Here is a 22,026-nt window from a genome sequence, read left to right as displayed (position 1 = left end):
ACTCCGGACGAAAAAAAAGAGGCCATAAAAAAGAGAGAAAAGGCCCAAATAAAAAAATGAGAGAAAAAGAGAGAAGGGACAATGTTACTATCCTTTTACCACACTTATGCTTCAAAGTAGCACCATGATCTTCATGATAGAGAGTCTCTCATTTTGTCACTTTCATAGACTAGTGGGAATTTTTCATTATAGAACTTGGCTTGTATATTCCAATGATGGGCTTCCTCAAAATGCCCTAGGTCTTCGTGAGCAAGCGAGCTGGATGCACACCCACTTAGTTTCTTTTGTTGAGCTTTCATATACTTATAGCTCTAGTGCATCCGTTACATGGCAATCCCTACTCACTCACATTGATATCTATTGATGGGCATCTCCATAGCCCGTTGATACGCCTAGTTGATGTTAGATTATCTTCTCCCTTTTTGTCTTCTCCACAACCACCATTCTATTCCACATATAGTGCTATATCCATGGCTCACGCTCATGTATTGCGTGAAGATTGAAAAAGTTTGAGAATGTCAAAAGTATGAAACAATTGCTTGGCTTGTCATCGGGGTTGTGCATGATTTAAATACTTTGTGTGGTGAAGATAGAGCATAGCCAGACTATATGATTTTGTAGGGATAACTTTCTTTGGCCATGTTATTTTGAGAAGACATAATTGCTTTGTTAGTATGCTTGAAGTATTATTATTTTTATGTCAACATTAAACTTTTGTCTTGAATCTTTTGGATCTGAATATTCATACCACAATTAAGAAGAATTACATTGAAATTATGCCAAGTACCACTCCGCATCAAAAATTCTGTTTTTATCATTTACTTACTCGAGGGCGAGTAGGAATTAAGCTTGGGGATGCTTGATACGTCTCCAACGTATCTATAATTTTTGATTGCTCCATGCTATATTATCTACTGTTTTGGACATTATTGGGCTTTATTATTCACTTTTATATTATTTTGGGGACTAAACTATTAACCGGAGGCCCAGCCCAGAATTGCTGTTTTTTGCCTATTTTAGAGTTTCACAGAAAAGGAATATCAAACGGAGTCCAAACGGAATGAAACCTTCGGGGACGTGATTTTTAGGAAGATTATGATCCAGGAGACTTGGACCCTACGTCAAGAAACAAAGGAGGAGGCCACGAGGTAGGGGGCGTGCCTACCCCCCCCCCCCAGGGCGCGCCCTCCACCTTCATGGGCCCCCTGTTGCTCCACCGACGTACTCCTTCCTCCTATATATACCTACGTACCCCCAAACGATCAGATACGGAGCCAAAAACCTAATTCCACCGCCGCAACCTTCTATACCCATGAGATCCCATCTTGGGGCCTGTTCCGGAGCTCCGCCGAAGGGGGCATCCATCACGGAGGGCTTCTACATCAACACCATAGCCTCTCCGATGAAGTGTGAGTAGTTTACTTCAGACCTTCGGGTCCATAGTTAGTAGCTAGATGGCTTCTTCTCTCTTTTGGGATCTCAATACAATGTTCTCCCCCTCTCTCGTGGAGATCTATTCGATGTAATCTTCTTTTGCGGTGTGTTTGTTGAGACCGATGAATTGTGGGTTTATGATCAAGTTTATCTATGAACAATATTTGAATCTTCTCTGAATTCTTTTATATATGATTGGTTATCTTTGCAAGTCTCTTCGAATTATCAGTTTGGTTTGGCCTACTAGATTGATCTTTCTTGCAATGGGAGAAGTGCTTAGCTTTGGGTTCAATCTTGCGGTGTCCTTTCCCAGTGACAGTAGGGGCAGCAAGGCACGTATTGTATTGTTGCCATCGAGGATAACAAGATGGGGTTTTTATCATATTGCATGAATTTATCCCTCTACATCATGTCATCTTGCTTAAGGCGTTACTCTGTTTTCATGAACTTAATACTCTAGATGCATGCTGGATAGCGGTCGATGTGTGGAGTAATAGTAGTAGATGCAGGCAGGAGTCGGTCTACTTGTCTCGGACGTGATGCCTATATACATGATCATACCTAGATATTCTCATAACTATGCTCAATTCTGTCAATTTCTCAACAGTAATTCGTTCACCCACCGTAAAATACTTATGCTCTTGAGAGAAGCCACTAGTGAAATCTATGGCCCCCGGGTCTATCTTCATCATATTAATCTTCCAACACTTAGTTATTTCCTTTGCTTTTACTTTGCATCTTTATCATAAAAATACCAAAAATATTATCCTATCATATCTATCAGATCTCACTCTCGTAAGTGACCGTGAAGGGATTGACAACCCCTTATCACGTTGGTTGCGAGGATTTATTTGTTTTGTGTAGGTACGAGGGACTCGCGCGTAGCCTCCTACTAGATTGATACCTTGGTTCTCAAAAACTGAGGGAAATACTTACGCTACTTTGCTGCATCACCCTTTCCTCTTCAAGGGAAAACCAACGCGGTGCTCAAGAGGTAGCAGGGTTCAAATTTGAAGTAACCCATTTTCAAACCCACCGCAGCATCGGGAGTGTACACGCGTGGGAAACGGTGGTTTGAAAAAGAAGAAGAAGAAAAAGAAGCTAATTGCACGCGTGGGAATCCGTGGTCATATATAAATATATGAACAAAAAGAGACAATTTTTGAATAGTTTGTAGCCATTTTGCATGATAAAAATAAATTTGGCCCTTAAAATTTTGGTCATTTGCTACGCAATGTCAATTGATTTCAAACGATGCAAAAATACAGAGCCAGCACGTTCACAAAAAACAGAGCAAACGATGCATAAAAACGACGCAATTCTACGGCCCAACCAGAGCTTGGTTTCCTTTTGGGCCCAATAACAGCGTTTTTTTCGAGGACTCAGTGGTGGGCGAGCAGCCGAGCACAACCAATAGGATCGCGGATCGCCCCACGATCCAACGATGCAGAGCCGTCCTTGTGATCCAACGGCGTGGAGCCTGCACGCAGCCAGCACACCTAATTCCTTCTAGAAGACCAAATCTGAGGGCTGTCGCTTGGTGCGAGGGTATGATCGGACGGCTGACGTTGGGGGCTAGGGTTAGGCAAAACCCCGCGGGGTTTTGAGGGGTTTTGAGCTAGTCAACGGGGTTTCGAAGGCTTTGACTGAGCATAACTAATTTAAAAAAAATCGAAAAAATATGAAACCTTCGACATTCGTCGTGTTATAAGACAAACTAACGAGGAAAAATACTAAACTTGGTATATGGTCATTTTCATGAAAAACCCCTAGCTGGCACGATGGAGGTCAAATGAGCACCATTAATTTTTTTTAAATCAAAAAAATATAAAACCTGCGCACAATGTTGTCTTATGTGACATGTTACCAACCAAAAATCATAAACTTGGTCTATGGTCATTTTCATGAGAAAACCTTCACACATATGAGCTATCATGTACATGATTTCATAGAGTTCAAGGAGAGGAGGTGGTGTTACCTTTTGTTTTTGAAAAATTTAAAAAATCAAAAAAATCATCAAAGCTTTATTTTAAAGTGAATAAGAAGGATCTGAAGTTAGTTTTCCATTTTCATATTTCGAAACGTGTTTTAATAGTTTTTATATTAAAGCATATGTTTTCAAAAGAAAATGTAAAAAATATGAAAATTAATTCAAAAAATAGTGAGACTTTGAATCTACACCATGGAAAGTGAATATGTGTTAATAAAAAAACATTTAGCTCATTTAGGGTAGGTCCTCTAATTCAAATTTGGAGCACATTTCTCAAATTCAAATTTATTTGACCTCCTCTAAATCACTTCAAATTTTGCACACATGATCTCCTACAAAAACATAGATAGTTTGCCAAGGTTTTACTTGTTTTTGCATTTTCTTGAATTTATACTGTCCAGGTTTGCCAAGGTTTACATGATCTCATTTGGAGAATGCATTTGATTTCCTACAAATCATGTGTGATCATTGCAGCACCTAAAATCATAGTTCACAACATCTAAACACAACTAACCATAGATTCAGGACACACAAATATACCACAGGCAAATTTAAGGACAGACAAATATAGATAGCAACCAGATTACTAGCATAACCAATGAGATTCAGTTCAACATACCATAACCAACGAGATTCAGTTCAATATACCATAACCAACGAGATTCAGTTCAACAAACCAAAAGTAACCCAGCAGTTCAATAAACCAAACCAAAAGTAACACAACATCACATCACGCCGGAGTCAGGGCCTTCGCGAGGGCGGCATGCTGCCCCCTGATCATGTAGTCCTCCCCGTGAATTGCTACATCCTCAGCATGAGACAGAAGGTGATCGAAGCAGCCATCCCTTGGCTTTGGCTTGGTGGTGCAGTAGGGGCAGTGCCACTTCTCGAACTTGCGGTTGTAGAAGGAAGCAACTCCCTTGGCCTTGATCTTCTCCACCTCCTTGGCTGTGAAGGACGCGACGTTGCCCTTGTACACATCATCTCCAGAATCATACTGCACACATGAATGAATTGCATTAATACATTATAGATTCATATACACCATGTCAAAGGAACTAAATGAACAAGGGATAGGCTTACCTCATATTCAAAATCGTCACTAAACGCCCCCTCGTACGGGTCGTAGTCGGCCAGCTTCCTCTTTCTCCCCCCCCCCAACCATCATCCTCCTGAATATACAATTACATCCATCACTAGTAGCCAATTGAAAATTTAGATATGCACACATGACACATTGCTCATAGGGCTAATATACTCCCAATATGAGAAATGTTTTAGAAGTGGGGTTTTTTATTTCTGTGCCCCTTAGCTGTATGCATTCAAAAACCACATCCATCACTAGTATATCAATGTATTAGATTTGTACACACATTGATCAAAAACTCCAATATGACATTCAAATAACACACTGATCATTGGTCATGCACATACATTGAAGAACATAGCTAATATAACTACATATTGTGGAAAAATTTATATACTAATGAATCAAATAACTTGTTAATCAATGGATTCCATTTGGGCATATGACATTCAAAACCCCAATCTGAGTAGCATTCAAAAACAAATCTAATAGGGGCCCAATCTAAGGCAACGAATCTGAGTAGCATTAAAAACCCCAATCTGTGAGCACTAAAACCAAATCTAATAAGCATCATAGCATTAAAAAAACCCAATCTGTTCACAACATCTAGCATTTTTGCAATGAATTTATCCAAATCTAAAAACCCCAATCATTGCAGCACCTAAAATCATAGTTCACAACATCTAGCTAGCATTTTTGCAACGAATTTATCCAACAAACCCTAGTCCAAAAACCCCATCCCCCCAACCCATACAAAAAACCCTGGCCCATCTGTCAAACCAACTACTCTAACCATCTGAACTACCTTATGAATCACAATCTAACCAATGCAACTAGGGAGCAACTAACTCTACAAGCTAAGCAAGTGCAAATACCTGCTCCTCCATGGCACACGGTGCAACTGGGGCATCGAAGCCGTCACCTTCTGCAGCGATGAGGCGAAGCCCGCCACATCCACAGCGGTTGCGAGTTTCCCGCACCGCCGTGGACGCCGCCGACATCTGCGGTCACCGCGCCCTGACCCTGCAGCTCCACCCCATCTCCGGCCGCTGCGCTGGTGTCACCACAAGCGTCGGCCATCTGACAGATGGAGGCGATGAAGGTGAGGAAGAGGATGCGGTGGGGGAGAGCAAGACGACGCGGTGGAGGCAGTCGAGGAGAGCGAGACGACGCCGGTGGGGGAGAGGAAGACGATGCGGCATGGAGGGGATTTGGGGGAAAATGGTAGGGGCAATGGAGGTGATTGCCCTCTTTGTATGATGGGACGTTTCGGGCATGTCCATGGACACGTGCTACCCCACGACCGCGGTCTTGCATGCGCCCACATATACGCGGCCCCACTCGTCAGCTAACGGTCAAAGGCATTGACCCGACGGCAACGTCCGTTATAACCTGTTCTGAGGGTTTCGGGCAAGGGAGTGCGGAAAAGTGAGCAAAAGTTAACAGAGTGGGGATGCATGAGTAGAGCTAAGGAACCAGGGGGACAGAAATAAAAATCCCTAAAATAAATTGCCTACGGTTCAAAAACAGAAACAAAACTAAATTTGTCAAAAGCGAGAAAAGGAAATAAATTAAAAATAATTAAAACTATAAAGAAAAGACTAAAACAAAACTAGAACTAAAATAGTATTGTTTTGCCTAAAACCCCAATTTGAAATAAACTAAAAATAAATCACTATATGCTACTAGATAGACAAAATAGTAGCAAAAAGAATCAATCGAAAATATTTTATAAAACTCAAACTAGAGCCAAAATAGTGTTTGAAGCATATTTTAAATAATTCAAATTTAAACTACTCAAATTTGAAAACTAAGTACAAACAAAAACTTCATAAAATTTTGAAACTACAGGAAAAAGATTCACTCAATTTGGATTAAAACCCTAAAAGATATTGATTTTCCAAAAACAGAACTATTCTGTTTTTGAAACAGAAACGAAATAAAACAAAATAAAACAAAATGGGCAAGTGCTACGTGGCCTACTGCTACTAGGCTAAGAGATGGGCATTCGGTAACTAAACTGCGCTCGGCCGATACTTAACAAAACCACACGTGCTAGTAAAACAAAAACTGACCGGCTAAACCGATTAGATCTAAACCATAAATAAACCAAAGCTAAACTGCACTAGTAAAAAAACTAATTGTTCAGAGCAGATCTAATCTAGGGCATTTATTTTAGATCAGACGGCGTAGGGAGAGGCGAGAGCTTACCGCGGCGGCGGACGAGCTCCGCCGATGTGCTCCGGCTTCGGTGGTTGACGGGAACGGCGCTCCGGTCGTCGGCGAAGGATGCAGCGGACGAAGGCGATCACGGCGGTGGTGGATTTCATTTCCAGGGACGTCCGAGGCAAGTGAGGCGAGCTCGTCAAGGTTCTGCCGAACCCCGAACTCTGACGAGGTTGGTGACGAAGCTCCGGTGATCGCTGACAGCAGGCGAGGTTATGGGCGGGAGCGGAGGTGAGTGGCGCATCCTATGGTGGCCTTGGTGTGGCTTGGGGAATGACGGGGCGAGCGGTGGCGAGCTCGACGACGGTGGTGGTGTTCCGTGGTGAAGCAGGGCGGCGGTTCTAGTGGGTTTGGAGCTCAAGAGAGCGCACAGGGTGGCGTGGATGTGCGAAGCGTTACGGTGGTGGTCTCAGGTGGTGGAAAGGTGGTCGGGGTCGAGTGTCGTGGCCGCAATGGCGTGGCAGCGGAGCTCGGGCTCCGGCGAGGCAATACAGGCGGGGCAAAGGGTTTCGGCGAGGGAAAAAGGGGGAACAGATCAAGGAGAGGGTATATATAGAGCGGGAGACTTAGAGGAGGGGTCGGGCACGGGATACGGGTGATCCCGAGAAGATTGGGATTCCGGCGGCGTCGGGCGGTGGTGGGTGTGGCGTGAGGAAGAAGAAGGTGGACGAGGGCGATCGGGCAGTGGGACCCAGCGGTCAGCGGCACAGGGTGAGCGAGGAGGGAGCGGGCAACCAAGCGAAGGGGCTTCGGGCGTGCACGTGGCTGCTGGGCCAGCCTAGCGCGTAGATGGGCCGAGGGAGAGAGAGAGAGAGGTGGGCCGCGTGCGGCTGGCTGTGGCCAGTTTTTTGTAAATAACACACACAAGAAAAATAAATAAACGAAAAACAATAAGACTTTTACATAGACATATTATATATCAAAATGTTCAGAAAAAGAAATCCTAAAACATGAACTATTTCTCAGAGACAAATAAAATACGTGCAAATTCACAAATGTCAAACAGTGCTGCTGTTGCTATAAAATCCAATAAAAATCGTTTTTAAAATGACAAAATGATTTCAAATTTATTTTTATCCACTTTTATACTGTAGGGAATAATTTACCCTAATTTACATATTTTGTTTTGGAGAAAATAACTTGAATAAAAACCAAAATAACTCCTAAATGGTTTTGAGTTTGAATTTCAAACGACTTCCAACTCTATTTCATATGTTTTGAAGAGGTCTTCTTATCCTGTCTCATGAAAATCATTGAGTTGCATAAAGTTTCTGGTTTGAATTGTTTACAAATGAAATTCAAATATTTTCAAAAACCCTTTTCATTTTAAATGGAAGAAGTCATATTTTCTTCACTCTAGGGTTTTGTGATGAAATGAATTTGAATTCATTGGAGACTAAAAGTAAGGATGAAAGTTTTCGAAAGTCCTTTTATTCCCTCTCATTCAACTTTCAAAAGTTTCAAATTTCACTCACTTTCAGTCAATCAATCAATCAATCAGATCAAGTTTATTTAATTAATATAACATTTCAAAATTTAGAATTTTGGGATGTTACAAACCTACCACACTTAAAGCGGGGTTATGTTTCCAACAAAACTCCTGTACTCCCTCCTTTGGGTCGTTCTTCTCATATCTTCGGGATAACTCCTACACTAGGGCTCTTCTGGTAGGGGCATAACCTTTTCCTCCAATCGTTGAGTCCTTTCATTCATGGTGGGTTTCTTCTGAGACTAGGTCTTCTCAGCTGACATGGTTGTCGCCAATACTTAAACAACTATCGAGATTCTCATGGTGGTCAACAATGTTTGGGTTCTCCTACAGGAAAATGGTTCTGGTTGAATCTCACCGTATAACCTACGGTTGGCACAATTGCTTGTAGATGGATCAATCGTCCTACAATTCTAGGGTTTAAACAAGGTTTGATATCGTCATCTCTCTACGATGGGCAAGTCACTCAGATTTACCATTCCAAATAGCAAGAGCGAATGATACGAGTAAGTCGGTATGATGATCAATCCATTCCGCACCCGAATCATTACCTTGTATAAGGTTTAGCGAATCTCGCATTTCTAGCACTCGGTCATTCTCACAGGCATTGCAGAATTTCTCTTGTCCTCGAACTGGGTTCAGGTAGTTCCATTATTTCTGCAAGCTGGGCAAAACATCTATCGTTCATTCTCAACTCTCGGGTTTTGCGTATCTTCGTAGGAAGCGTGTGCTGATGGAATCATAGCTTCTTCAAAAATTTCTCCTTCCAGAGGGTACTTGATCCTTATTATTTTCCTAGGCCTGCGGGTTATGGGTCCACTTTAACACCTATATAGCTTTAACTCATCCTTTGAGTTATTCTTGTTCCATATTACACCTCCTTTAAATCCAATAGTACTCCATTTCCTTCATACTCTTGGGGTAACCAAGATATTAAAATAAAACTCATACTTATTTTGTCCAAACTCCACTCTGCGGAATACATTTTTCCTTTCCATTGGTCAGGTGTTCTCACAGGGAGCTATCATCCAATAAAATATTAAACTAATAAATTAACAGAAACGAAATAGAGTTTTCATTAAAATAACAGAAAGTATTTTTCATAAACTTTTAGTAGCAAAAAGAAACAAATAAAAAGCTTTTATAAAACTCTAACTATGACCTATACAAGTTTTCATACAAAACTAAAGAAAATAAACTTTTAAAATAAAATAAAATTGTCTACTGTTCAAAAAGAGAAACAAAACTAAATTTGTCGAAAGTGATAAAAAGAAATAAATTAAAAACAATTAAAACTATAAAGAAAAGACTAAAACAAAAATAGAACTAAAACAATACTGTTTTGCCTAAAACCCTAATTTAAAATAAACTAAAAATAAATCACTACATGCTACTGGATAGACAAAACAATAACAGAACAGTAGCAAAAAGAATCAATCAAAAATGTTTTATAAAACTCAAACTAGAGCCAAAACAATGTTTGAAGCATATTTGAAATAATTCAAATTTAAACTACTCAAATTTGAAAACTAAGTACAAACAGAAACTTCATAAATTCTGAAACTACAGAAAAAAGAATTACTCAATTTGGATTAAAACACTAAAAGATATTGATTTTCTAAAAACAAAACTATTTTGTTTTTGAAACAGAAACGAAATAAAATAAAATAAATCAAAACGGGCAAGTGCTATGTGGCCTACTGCTACTGGGCTAAGAGATGGGCGTTCAGTAACTAAACCGCGCTCGGCCGATACTTAACAAAACCACACGTGCTAGTAAAACAAAAACCGACCGGCTAAACCGATTAGATCTAAACCGTAAATAAACCGAAGCTAAACCGCTCTAGTAAAAAACCTACCTGTTCAGAGTAGATCTAATCTAGGGCGTTTATTTTAGATCGGACGGTGTAGGGAGAGGCGAGAGCTTACAGCGGCGGCGGACGAGCTCCGGCCTCGGTGGTTGACGGGGACGGCGCTTCGGTCGTCGGCGAGCTCGGTGAACTCGTCGGGAGGATGCAGCGGACGAAGGCGATCACGGTGGTGGTGGATTTTGTCTCCGGGGACGTCCGAGGCGAGCTCGGCATGGTTCTGCCGAACCCCGAACTCCGGCGAGGTTGGTGACGAAGCTCTGGTGATCGCTGACGGCAGGCGAGGTTACAGACGGGAGCAGAGGTGAGTAGCGCATCGTATGGTGGCCTTGGCATGGCTTGGGGAATGACGGGACGAGCGTTGGCTAGCTCGATAACGGCGGTGGTGTTCGGTGGTTAAGCGGGGCGGCGGTTCTGGTGGGTTTGGAGCTCAAGAGAGCGCATGGCGTGGCGTGGACAAGCGAAGGGTTACGGTGGTGGTCTCAGGTGATGGAAATGTGGTCGGGGTTGAGTGTTGCGGCCGCAATGGCGTGGCGGCAGAGCTCGGGCACCTGCGAGGCAATACAGGCGGGGCAAAGGGTTTCGGCGAGGGAAAAGGGGGGAACAGATCGAGGAGAGGGTATATATAGAGGGGGGACATGGAGGAGGGGTCGGGCACGGGATACGGGTGATCCCGAGAAGATCGGGATTCCGGCGGCGTCGGGCGGGTGTGGCGTGAGGAAGAAGAAGGTGGGCGGGGGCGATCGGGCAGTGGGACCCAGCGGTCAGTGGCACAGGGCTAGCGAGGAGGGAGCGGGCGACCAAGGCGAAGGGGCTTCGGGCGTGCGCGTGGCTGCTCGGCCAGCCTGGCGCGTAGATGGGCCGAGGGAGAGAGAGAGAGGTGGGCCTGGTGCGGCTGGCTGTGGCCAGTTTTTTTTAATAACACACACAAGAAAAATAAATGAACGAAAAAAATAAGACTTTTACATAGACATATTATATATATAAATGTTTAGAAAAATAAATCCTAAAACATGAACTATTTCTCAGAGACAAATAAGATACGTGAAAATTCACAAAAGTCAAACAGTGTTGCTGTTGCAATAAAATCCAATAAAAATCATTTTTCAAATAACAAGATGGTTTCAAAATTATTGTTATCCACTTTTATACTGTAGGGAATCATTTTACCCTAATTTCCATATATTTTATTTTTGGAGAATTTTTTTTGAATAAAAACCAAAATAACTCCTAAATGGTTTTGAATTTGAATTTCAAACCACTTCCAACTCTATTTCATATGTTTTGAAGAAGTCATCTTATCCTCTCTCATGAAAATCATTAGGTTGCATAAAGTTTCTTGTTTGAATTGTTTGCAAATGAAATTCCAATATTTTCAGAAACCCTTTTCATTTTAAAAGGAAGAAGTCATATTTTCTTCACTCTAGGGTTTTGTGATGAAATGAATTTGAATTCATTGGAGACTAAAAGTAAGGTTGAAAGTTTAGGAAAGTACTTTTATTCCCTCTCATTCAACTTTCAAAAGTTTCAAATTTAACTCACTTTCAGTCAATCAATCAAACAGATCAAGTTTATTTAATTAATATAACATTCCAAAATTTAGAATTTTGGGATGTTACAAGAAAAGAGCTTCGTTGACGAGGTGTGAGTGCCGCTTACCTAACCTCCCCGGCAACGGCGCCAGAAAAGAGCTTGATGTCTACTACGCAACTTTATTCTTGTAGACTCGTGTTGGGCCTCCAAGCGCAGAGTTTTGTAGGATAGTAGCAATTTTCCCTCAAGTGGATGACCTAAGGTTTATCAATCCGTGGGAGGCATAGGATGAAGATGGTCTCTCTCAAACAACCCTGCAACCAAATAACAAAAAGTCTCTTGTGTCCCCAAGACACCAAATACAATGGAAATTTGTATAGGTGCACTAGTTCGGCGAAGAGATGGTGATAAAAGTGTAGTAATGATGGTAGATATTAATTTTTGTAATATGAACAATAAAAACAGCAAGGTAGTGAAGGAAATATACCCTAGAGGCAATAATAAAGTTGTTATTTATATCTCCTTATATCATGATAAATGTTTATTATTCATGCTAGAATTGTATTAACCAGAAAATTAGTACATGTGTGAATACATAGACAAACAGTATGCCCCTAGTGTGCCTCTACTAGACTAGCTCGTTAATCAAATATGGTTAAGTTTCCTGACCATGTACGTGTGTTGTCATTTGATCAACGGGATCACATCATTCGAGAATGATGTGATGGACAAGACCCTTCCATTAGCCTAGCATAATGATCGTTTAGTTTTATTGCTATTTCTTTCTTCATGACTTATACATATTCCTCTGACTATGAGATTATGCAACTCCGGAATACTGGAGGAACACTTTGTGTGCTATCAAACTTCACAACGTAACTGGGTGATTATAAAGATGCTCTACAAGTGTCTCCGATGGTGTTTGTTGAGTTGGCATAGATCGAGATGAGGATTTGTCACTCCGTGTATCGGAGAGGTATCTCTGGGCCCTCTCGGTAATGCACATCACTATAAGCCTTGCAAGCAATGTAACTAATGAGTTAGTTACAGGATGATGCATTACGAAACAAGTAAAGAGACTTTCCAGTAACAAGATGAACTAGGTATGAAGATACCGACGATCGTATCTCGGGCAAGTAACATACCAATGACAAAGGGAATAACGTATGTTGTTATGCGGTTTCATCGATAAAGATCTTCGTAGAATATGTAGGAGCCAATATGAGCATCCAGGTTCCGCTATTGGTTATTGACCAGAGATGTGTCTCGGTCATGTCTACATAGTTCTCGAACCCGTAGGGTCCGCACGCTTAACGTTCGATGATGATTTATATTATGAGTTATGTGATTTGATGACCGAAGTTTGTTCAGAGTCCCGGATGAGATCACGGACATCATGAGGAGTCTTGAAATGGCCCAGAGGTAAAGATTGATATATTGGATGAAGGTATTCGAACACCGGAAAGGTTTCGGGACGTTTCGGATATTTATCTAGGAACCGAGGGGTTACCGGAACCCCCCGGGGAAGTTATGGGCCTTGATGGGCCATAAGGGAGTAGGAGAGGGAAGGCCACAAGGTGGCGCGCGCCCCTCCCCATGGCAGTCCGAATTGGACTAGGGGGAGGGGGCGCGGCCCCCTCTTTCCTTCCCCTCTCCCTCTCCTTCCCTCCTTCCCCCTCTTGGAGTAGGAAAGGGGGGAACAAATCCTACTAGGTTTGGAGTCCTAGTAGGACTCCTCCCCTTGGCACGCCTCCCCCTTGGCCGGCCTCCTCCTCCCCCTTCCTTTATATACGTGGGCAGGGGGCACCCCAAAGCACAACAGACAAACTCTTAGCCATGTGCGGTGCTCCCCTCCACAGTTTAACACCTCGGTCATATCGTCATAGTGCTTAGGCAAAGCCCTGCGCCGGTAACTTCATCATCATCGTCGTCACGCCGTCATGCTGATGGAACTCTCCCTCGTCCCTCTACTAGATCAAGAGCTCGAGTGACGTCATCGTGTTGAATGTGTGCTAAACGCGGAGGTGTCGTACGTTCGGTACTTGGATCGGTTGGATCGTGAAGACGTTCGACTACATCAACCGCGTTACTAAACGCTTCCGCTTTCGGTCTACGAGGGTACGTGGACACACTCTCCCGTCTCGTTGCTATCCTCTCCTAGATAGATCTTGCGTGCTCGTAGGAATTTTTTTGAAATACTGCGTTCCCCAACAGTGGCATCAGAGCCAGGTCTATGAGTAGATGTTATATGCACGAGTAGAACACAAAGAGTTGGGGGCGATAATAGTCATACTGCATACCACCAACATCTTACTTTGATTCGGCGGTATTGTTGGATGAAGCGGCCTGGACCGAGATTACATGACTGCGTTCATGAGACTCGTTCTACCGACATGCTTCGCGCACAGGTGGCTGGTGGGTGTCTGTTTCTCCAACTTTAGTTGAATCGAGTTTGACTATGGTCGGTTCTTGTTGAAGGTTAAAACAGCACACTTGGCGCAACATCATTGTGGTTTTGATGCGTAGGTAAGAACGGTTCTTGCTAGAAGCCGGTAGCAGCCACGTAAAACTTGCAACAACAAAGTAGATGACGTCTAACTTGTTTTTGCAGGGCATGTTGTGATGTGATATGGTCAAGACGTGATGAGATATAAATTGTTGTATGAGATGATCATGTTTTGTAAAAGTTATCGGCAACTGGCAGAAGCCTTATGGTTGTCGCTTTATTGTATGAAATACAATTGCCATGTAATTGATTTACTTTATCACTAAGCGGTAGCGATAGTCCTAGAAGCAATAGTTGGCGAGACGACAACGATGCTACGATGGAGATCAAGGTGTCAAGCCAGTGACAATGGAGATCATGACGGTGCTTTGGAGATGGAGACCAAAGGCACAAGATGATGATGACCATATCATGTCACATATTATGATTGCATGTGATGTTTATCCTTTATGCATTTTATTTTGCTTAGTACGGGGGTAGCATTATAAGATGACCCCTCACTAAATTTCAAGGTATAAGTGTTCTCCCTGAGTATGCACCGTTGCTACAATTCGTCGTGCCGAGACACCACGTGATGATCGGGTGTGAGAAGCTCTATGTTCACATACAATGGGTGCAAGCTAGTTTTGCACGTGCAGAATATTCGGGATAAAATTGACGAGCCTAGCATATGCAGATATGGCATCGGAACACCGAGATCAAAAGATCGAACATGAATCATATAGTAGATATGACCAACAAAGTGATGTTCACCATTGAAAACTACTCCATCTCACGTGATGATCGGACATGGTTTAGTTGATATGGATCACGTGATCATTTAGATGACTAGAGGGATGTCTATCTAAGTGGGAGTTCTTAAGTAATATGATCAATTGAACTTTAATTTATCATGAACTTAGTACCTGATAGTTTTTGCATGTCTATGTTGTTGTAGATCAATGGCCCGTGCTACCATTCCCTTCAATTTTAATGCGTTCCTAGAGAAAGCGAAGTTGAAAGATGATGGTAGCAACTACACGGACTGGGTCCGTAACTTGAGGATTATCCTCATTGCTGCACACAAGAATTACGTCCTGGAAGCACCGCTAGGTGCAAGACCCGCTGTAGGAGCAACTCCGGACGTTATGAACGCCTGGCAGAGCAAAGCTGATGACTACTCGATAGTTCAGTGTGCCATATGTACGTGAAAGTGCAACTATCCCTGGGTGGTTTTGGTAATTCCTAACAACATAAAGCTCATTGAGCTAATGCTATTCCAAGATGAATATTTCAGGAAAGCTTAATGGTTGGCATGGCATGGATTAGAAAGTGGACCCTTCAAAATGCTAAGGACAAAAGATTGGCTCAAACTCAAAGCACAAGACTCTACATTTTCTATTTTAGTGATCCAAGATCACATTGAGTCTATAGGAAAAGCCAATACTATTAAGAAGGGATGAGGTGTTGCTTAATGAGGCTCTTGCTCAAATTGCTTAGTGATATGCTCCAAAAACTCTCCACTACTTTCTCATATCCACATATGTCCCAAACCAAATATCCAACTCAGCCCCACCGATTCTTTCTATCCGGAGCCACCGAGTTCAGTTGACATAGCCTTTGCCAAAAACCCTAGTCTTTTCGGTCTCACCGATAGGGATCTCGGTCTCACCGAGATGGGATTGTAATCTCTCTGTTTTCCTTCGTAACATTTCAGTTCAACCGAGATGAGCGATCGGTCCCACCGAGATTGCAATGCAAACACTCTGTTTCCTTTTCGTAACGTTTCAGTCCCACCGAGATGAGCGAATCGGTCCCACCGAGTTTGCCTGACCAACTCTCTGTTTGACTATTACCAAAATCGGTCGTACCGAGTTTGTGTAATCGGTCACACCGAGATTACGTTATGCCCTAACCCTAATGATATCGGTCCCACCGAGTTGATGTGTCGGTCCCACCGAAACACCTAACGGTCACATTATGAACCAAGTCGGTCTGACCGAGTTCTTTGAATCGGTCCCATCGAGTTTGGTGATTTGTGTGTAACGGTTAGATTTTGTGTGGAGGCTATATATACCCCTCCACCCACTCTTCATTCGTAAAGAGAGCCATCAGAACATGCCTACACTTCCAATACATATTTTCTGAGAGAGAACCACCTACACTTGTGTTGAGGTCAAGATATTCCATTCCAACCACATAAATCTTGATCTCTAGCCTGTTGGGGAACGTAGTAATTTCAAAAAATTCCTATGCACACGCAAGATCATGGTGATGCATAGCAACGAGAGGGGAGAGTGTTGTCCACGTACCCTCGTAGACCGTAAGCGGAAGCGTTAACACAACGCGGTTGATGTAGTCGTACGTCTTCACGATCCGACCGATCAAGTACCGAACTCATGGCACCTCCGAGTTCAGCACACGTTCAGCTCGATGACGTCCCTCGAACTCCGATCCAGCTGAGTGTTGACGGAGAGTTTCGTCAGCACGACGGCGTGATGATGATGATGATGTTCTACCGACGCAGGGCTTCGCCTAAGCACCGCTACGATATTATCGAGGTGTAATCTGGTGGAGGGGGCACCGCACACGGCTAAGAGATCAATTATCAATTGTTGTGTCTATGGGGTGCCCCCTGCCCCCGTATATAAAGGAGCAAGGGGGAAGGCGGCCGGCCTAGGAGGAGGGCGCGCCAAGGGGGGAGTCCTACTCCCACCGGGAGTAGGACTCCTCCTTTCCTTGTTGGAGTAGGAAAAAGGGAAGGGAGAAGGAGAAGGAAGGAAGGGGCGCCCCCCCCCCCTCCCTAGTCCAATTCGGACTAGTCCATGGGGAGGGGTGCGGCCACCCTTTGGGGCCTTTCTCTCCTTTCCCGTATGGCCCATTAAGGCCCAATACGAATTCCCGTAACTCTCCGGTATTCCGAAAAATACCCGAATCACTCGGAACCTTTCCGATGTCCGAATATAGTCGTCCAATATATCGATCTTTATGTCTCGACCATTTCGAGACTCCTCGTCAAGTCCCTGATCTCATCCGGGACTCCGAACTCCTTCGGTACATCAAAACATTAAACTCATAATATAACTGTCATCGTAACGTTAAGCGTGCGGACCCTACGGGTTCGAGAACTATGTAGACATGACCGAGACACCTCTCCGGTCAATAACCAATAGCGGAACCTGGATGCTCATATTGGCTCCCACATATTCTACGAAGATCTTTATCGGTCAAACCGCATAACAACATACGTTGTTCCCTTTGTCATCGGTATGTTACTTGCCCGAGATTCGATCGTCGGTATCTTAATATCTAGTTCAATCTCGTTACCGGCAAGTCTCTTTACTCGTTCCGTAATACATCATCCCGCAACTAACTCATTAGTTACAATGCTTGCAAGGCTTATAGTGATGTGCATTACTGAGTGGGCCGAGAGATACCTCTCCGACAATCGGAGTGACAAATCCTAATCTCGAAATACGCCAACCCAACAAGTACCTTTGGAAGCACCTGTAGAGCACCTTTGTAATCACCCAGTTATGTTGTGACATTTGGTAGCACACAAAGTGTTCCTCCGGTAAATGGGAGTTGCATAATCTCATAGTCATAGGAACATGTATAAGTCATGAAGAAAGCAATAGCAACATACTAAACGATCGAGTGCTAAGCTAACGGAATGGGTCAAGTCAATCACATCATTCTCCTAATGATGTGATCCCATTAATCAAATGACAACTCATGTCTATGGCTAGGAAACATAACCATCTTTGATCAACGAGCTAGTCAAGTAGAGGCATACTAGTGACACTCTGTTTGTCTATGTATTCACACATGTATCAAGTTTCCAGTTAATACAATTCTAGCATCAATAATAAACATTTATCATGATATAAGGAAATAAATAATAACTTTATTATTGCCTCTAGGGCATATTTCCTTCAGTCTCCCATTTGCACTAGAGTCAATAATCTAGTTCACATCGCCATGTGATTTAACATCAATAGTTCACATCACCATGTGATTAACACCCATAGTTCACATCGTCATGTGACCATCACCCAAAGGGTTTACTAGAGTCAGTAATCTAGTTCACATTGCTATGTGATTAACACCCAAAGAGTACTAAGGTGTGATCATGTTTTGCTTGTGAGATAATTTTAGTCAACGGGTTTGTCACATTCAGATCCGTAAGTATTTTGCAAATTTCTATGTCTACAATGCTCTGCATGGAGCTACTCTAGCTAATTGCTCCCACTTTCAATATGTATCTAGACCGAGACTTAGAGTCATCTAGATTAGTGTCAAAACTTGCATCGACGTAACCCTTTACGACGAGCCTTTTGTCACTTCCATAATCGAGAAACATATCCTTATTCCAGTAAGGATAATTTTGACCGCTGTCCAGTGATCTACTCCTAGATCACTATTGTACTCCCTTGCCAAAATCAGTGTAGGGTATACAATAGATCTGGTAGACAGCATGGCATACTTTATAGAACCTATGGCCGAGGCATAGGGAATGACTTTCATTCTTTTTCTATCTTTTGCCGTGGTCGGGTTTTGAGTCTTACTCAATTTCACACCTTGTAACACAGGCAAGAAACTCTTTCTTTGACTGTTCCATTTTGAACCACTTCAAAATCTTGTTAAGGTATGTACTCATTGAAAAAACTTATCAAGTGTCTTGATCTATCTCTATAGATCTTGATGCTTAATATGTAAGCAGCTTCACCGAGGTCTTTCTTTGAAAAACTCCTTTCAAACACTCCTTTATGCTTTGCAGAATAATTCTACATTATTTCTGATCAACAATATGTCATTCACATATACTTATCAGAAAAGTTGTAGTGCTCCCACTCACTTTCTTGTAAATACAGGCTTCACCGCAAGTCTGTATAAAACTATATCCTTTTATCAACTTATCAAAGCGTATATTCCTACTCCGAGATGCTTGCACCAGTCCATAGATGGATCGCTGGAGCTTGCATACTTTGTTAGCACCTTTAGGATTGACAAAACCTTCTGGTTGCATCATATACAGCTCTTATTTAATAAATCCATTAAGGAATGCAGTTTTGTTTATCCATTTGCCAGATTTCATAAAATGCGGCAATTGCTAACATGATTCGGACATACTTAAGCATCGCTGCGAGTGAGAAAATCTCATCGTAGTCAACACCTTGAACTTTGTCAAAAAACCTTTTTTCCAACGAGTCTAGCTTTGTAGATAGTAACACTACTATCAGCGTCCGTCTTCCTCTTGAAGATCCATTTATTTTCTATGGCTTGCCGATCATCGGGCAAGTCAACCAAAGTCCACACTTTGTTCTCATACATGGATCCCATCTCAGATTTCATGGCCTCAAGCCATTTTGCGGAATCTGGGCTCATCATCGCTTCCTCATAGTTCGTAGGTTCGTCATGGTCAAGTAACATGACCTCCAGAACTAAATTACCGTACCACTCTGGTGCGGATCTCACTCTGGTTGACCTACGAGGTTCGGTAGTAAATTGATCCGAAGCTTCATGATCATCATCATTAACTTCCTCACTAATTGGTGTAAGCATCACTGGAACTGATTTTAGTGATGAACTACTTTCCAATAAGGGAGCAGGTACAATTACCTTATCAAGCTCTACTTTCCTCCCACTCACTTCTTTCGAGAGAAACTCCTTCTCTAGAAAGGATCCATTCTTAGCAACGAATGTCTTGCCTTCGGATCTGTGATAGAAGGTGTACCCAACAGTCTCCTTTGGGTATCCTATGAAGACATATTTCTCCGATTTGGGTTTGAGCTTATCAGGATGAAACTTTTCATATAAGCATCACAACCCCAAACTTTAAGAAACGACAACTTTGGTTTCTTGCCAAACCACAGTTCATAAGATGTCGTCTCAACGGATTTAGATGGTACCCTATTTAACGTGAATGTAGCTGTCTCTAATGCATAACCCCAGAATGATAGTGGTAGATCGGTAAGAGACATCATATATTGCACCATATCTAATAAAGTACGGTTACAATGTTCGGACACACCATTACACTGTGGTGTTCCAGGTGGCGTGAGTAGTGAAACTATTTCACATTGTGTTTACTGAAGGCCAAACTCGTAACTCAAATACTCTTCTCCACGATCAGATCGTAGAAACTTTATTTTCTTGTTACGATGATTTTCCGCTTCACTCTGAAATTATATGAACTTTTCAAATGTTTCAGACTTCTGTTTCATTAAGTAGATATACCCATATCTGCTCAAATCATCTGTGAAGGTCAAAAAATAATGATACCTGCTACGAGCCTCAATATTCATCGGACCACATACATCTGTATGTATGATTTCCAACAAATCTGTTGCTCTCTCCATAGTTCCGGAGAACGGCGTTTTAGTCATCTTGCCCATGAGGCATGGTTCGCAAGCATCAAGTGATTCATAATCAAGTGATTCCAAAATCCCATCAGTATGGAGTTTCTTCATGCGCTTTACACCAATATGACCTAAACGGCAGTGCCACAAATAAGTTGCACTATCATTATTAACTTTGCATCTTTTGGCTTCATTATTATGAATAAGTGTATCACTACGATCGAGAGCCAACAAACCATTTTATTGGGTGTATGACCATAGAAGGTTTTATTCATGTAAACAGAACAACAATTATTCTCTAATTTAAATGAATAACCGTATTGCAACAAACATGATCAAATCATATTCATGCTCAACGCAAACACCAAATAACACTTATTTAGTTTCAACACTAATCCCGAAAGTATAGGGAGTGTGCGATGATGATCATATCAATCTTGGAACTACTTCCAACACACATCGTCACCTCGCCTTTTACTAGTCTCTGTTTATTCTGCAACTCCCGTTTCGAGTTAATACTCTTAGCAACTGAACCAGTATCAAATACCGAGGGGTTGCTATAAATACTAGTAAAGTACACATCAATAACATGTATATCCAATATACCTTTGTTCACTTTGCCATCCTTCTTATCCACCAAATAGTTGGGGTAGTTCCGCTTCTAGTGACCAGTCCCTTTGCAGTAGAAGCGCTTAGTCTCAGGCTTAGGACCAGACTTAGGCTTCTTCACTTGAGCAGCAACTTGCTTGCCGTTCTTCTTGAAGTTCCCCTTCTTCCCTTTGCCCTTTTCTTGAAACTAGTGGTCTCGTCAACCATCAACACTTGATGTTTTTCTTGATTTCTACCTTCGTCGATTTCAGCATCACGAAGAGCTCGGGAATTACTTTCGTCATCCCTTGCATACTATAGTTCATCATGAAGTTCTACTAACTTGGTGATGGTGACTAGAGAATTCTGTCAATCACTATTTTATCTGGAAGATTAACTCCCACTTGATTCAAGCGATTGTAGTACCCAGACAATCTGAGCACATGCTCACTGCTTGAGCTATTCTCCTCCATCTTTTAGCTATAGAACTTGTTGGAGACTTCATATCTCTCAACTTGGGTATTTTCTTGAAATATTAACTTCAACTCCTGGAACATCTCATATGGTCCATGACGTTCAAAACGTCTTTGAAGTCCCGATTCTAAGCCGTTAAGCATGGTGCACTAAACTATCAAGTAGTCATCATATTGAGCTAGCCAAACGTTCATAACATCTGCATCTGCTCCTGTAATAGGTCTGTCACCTAGCGGTGCATCAAGGACATAATTCTTCTGTGCAGCAATGAGGATAATCCTCAGATCACGGATCCAATCCGCATCATTGCTACTAACATCTTTCAACATAATTTTTCTCTAGGAACATATCAAAATAAACATAGGGAAGCAACAACGCGAGCTATTAATCTACAACATAATTTGCAAAATACTATCAGGACTAAGTTCATGATAAATTTAAGTTCAATTAATCATATTACTTAAGAACTCCCACTTAGATAGACATCCCT

This window comes from Triticum aestivum, chromosome 3D (genome assembly GCF_018294505.1).
Source record: "Triticum aestivum cultivar Chinese Spring chromosome 3D, IWGSC CS RefSeq v2.1, whole genome shotgun sequence".
In the NCBI taxonomy this organism is placed as follows: domain Eukaryota; kingdom Viridiplantae; phylum Streptophyta; class Magnoliopsida; order Poales; family Poaceae; genus Triticum; species Triticum aestivum.
This window is presented reverse-complemented; position numbering follows the sequence as displayed.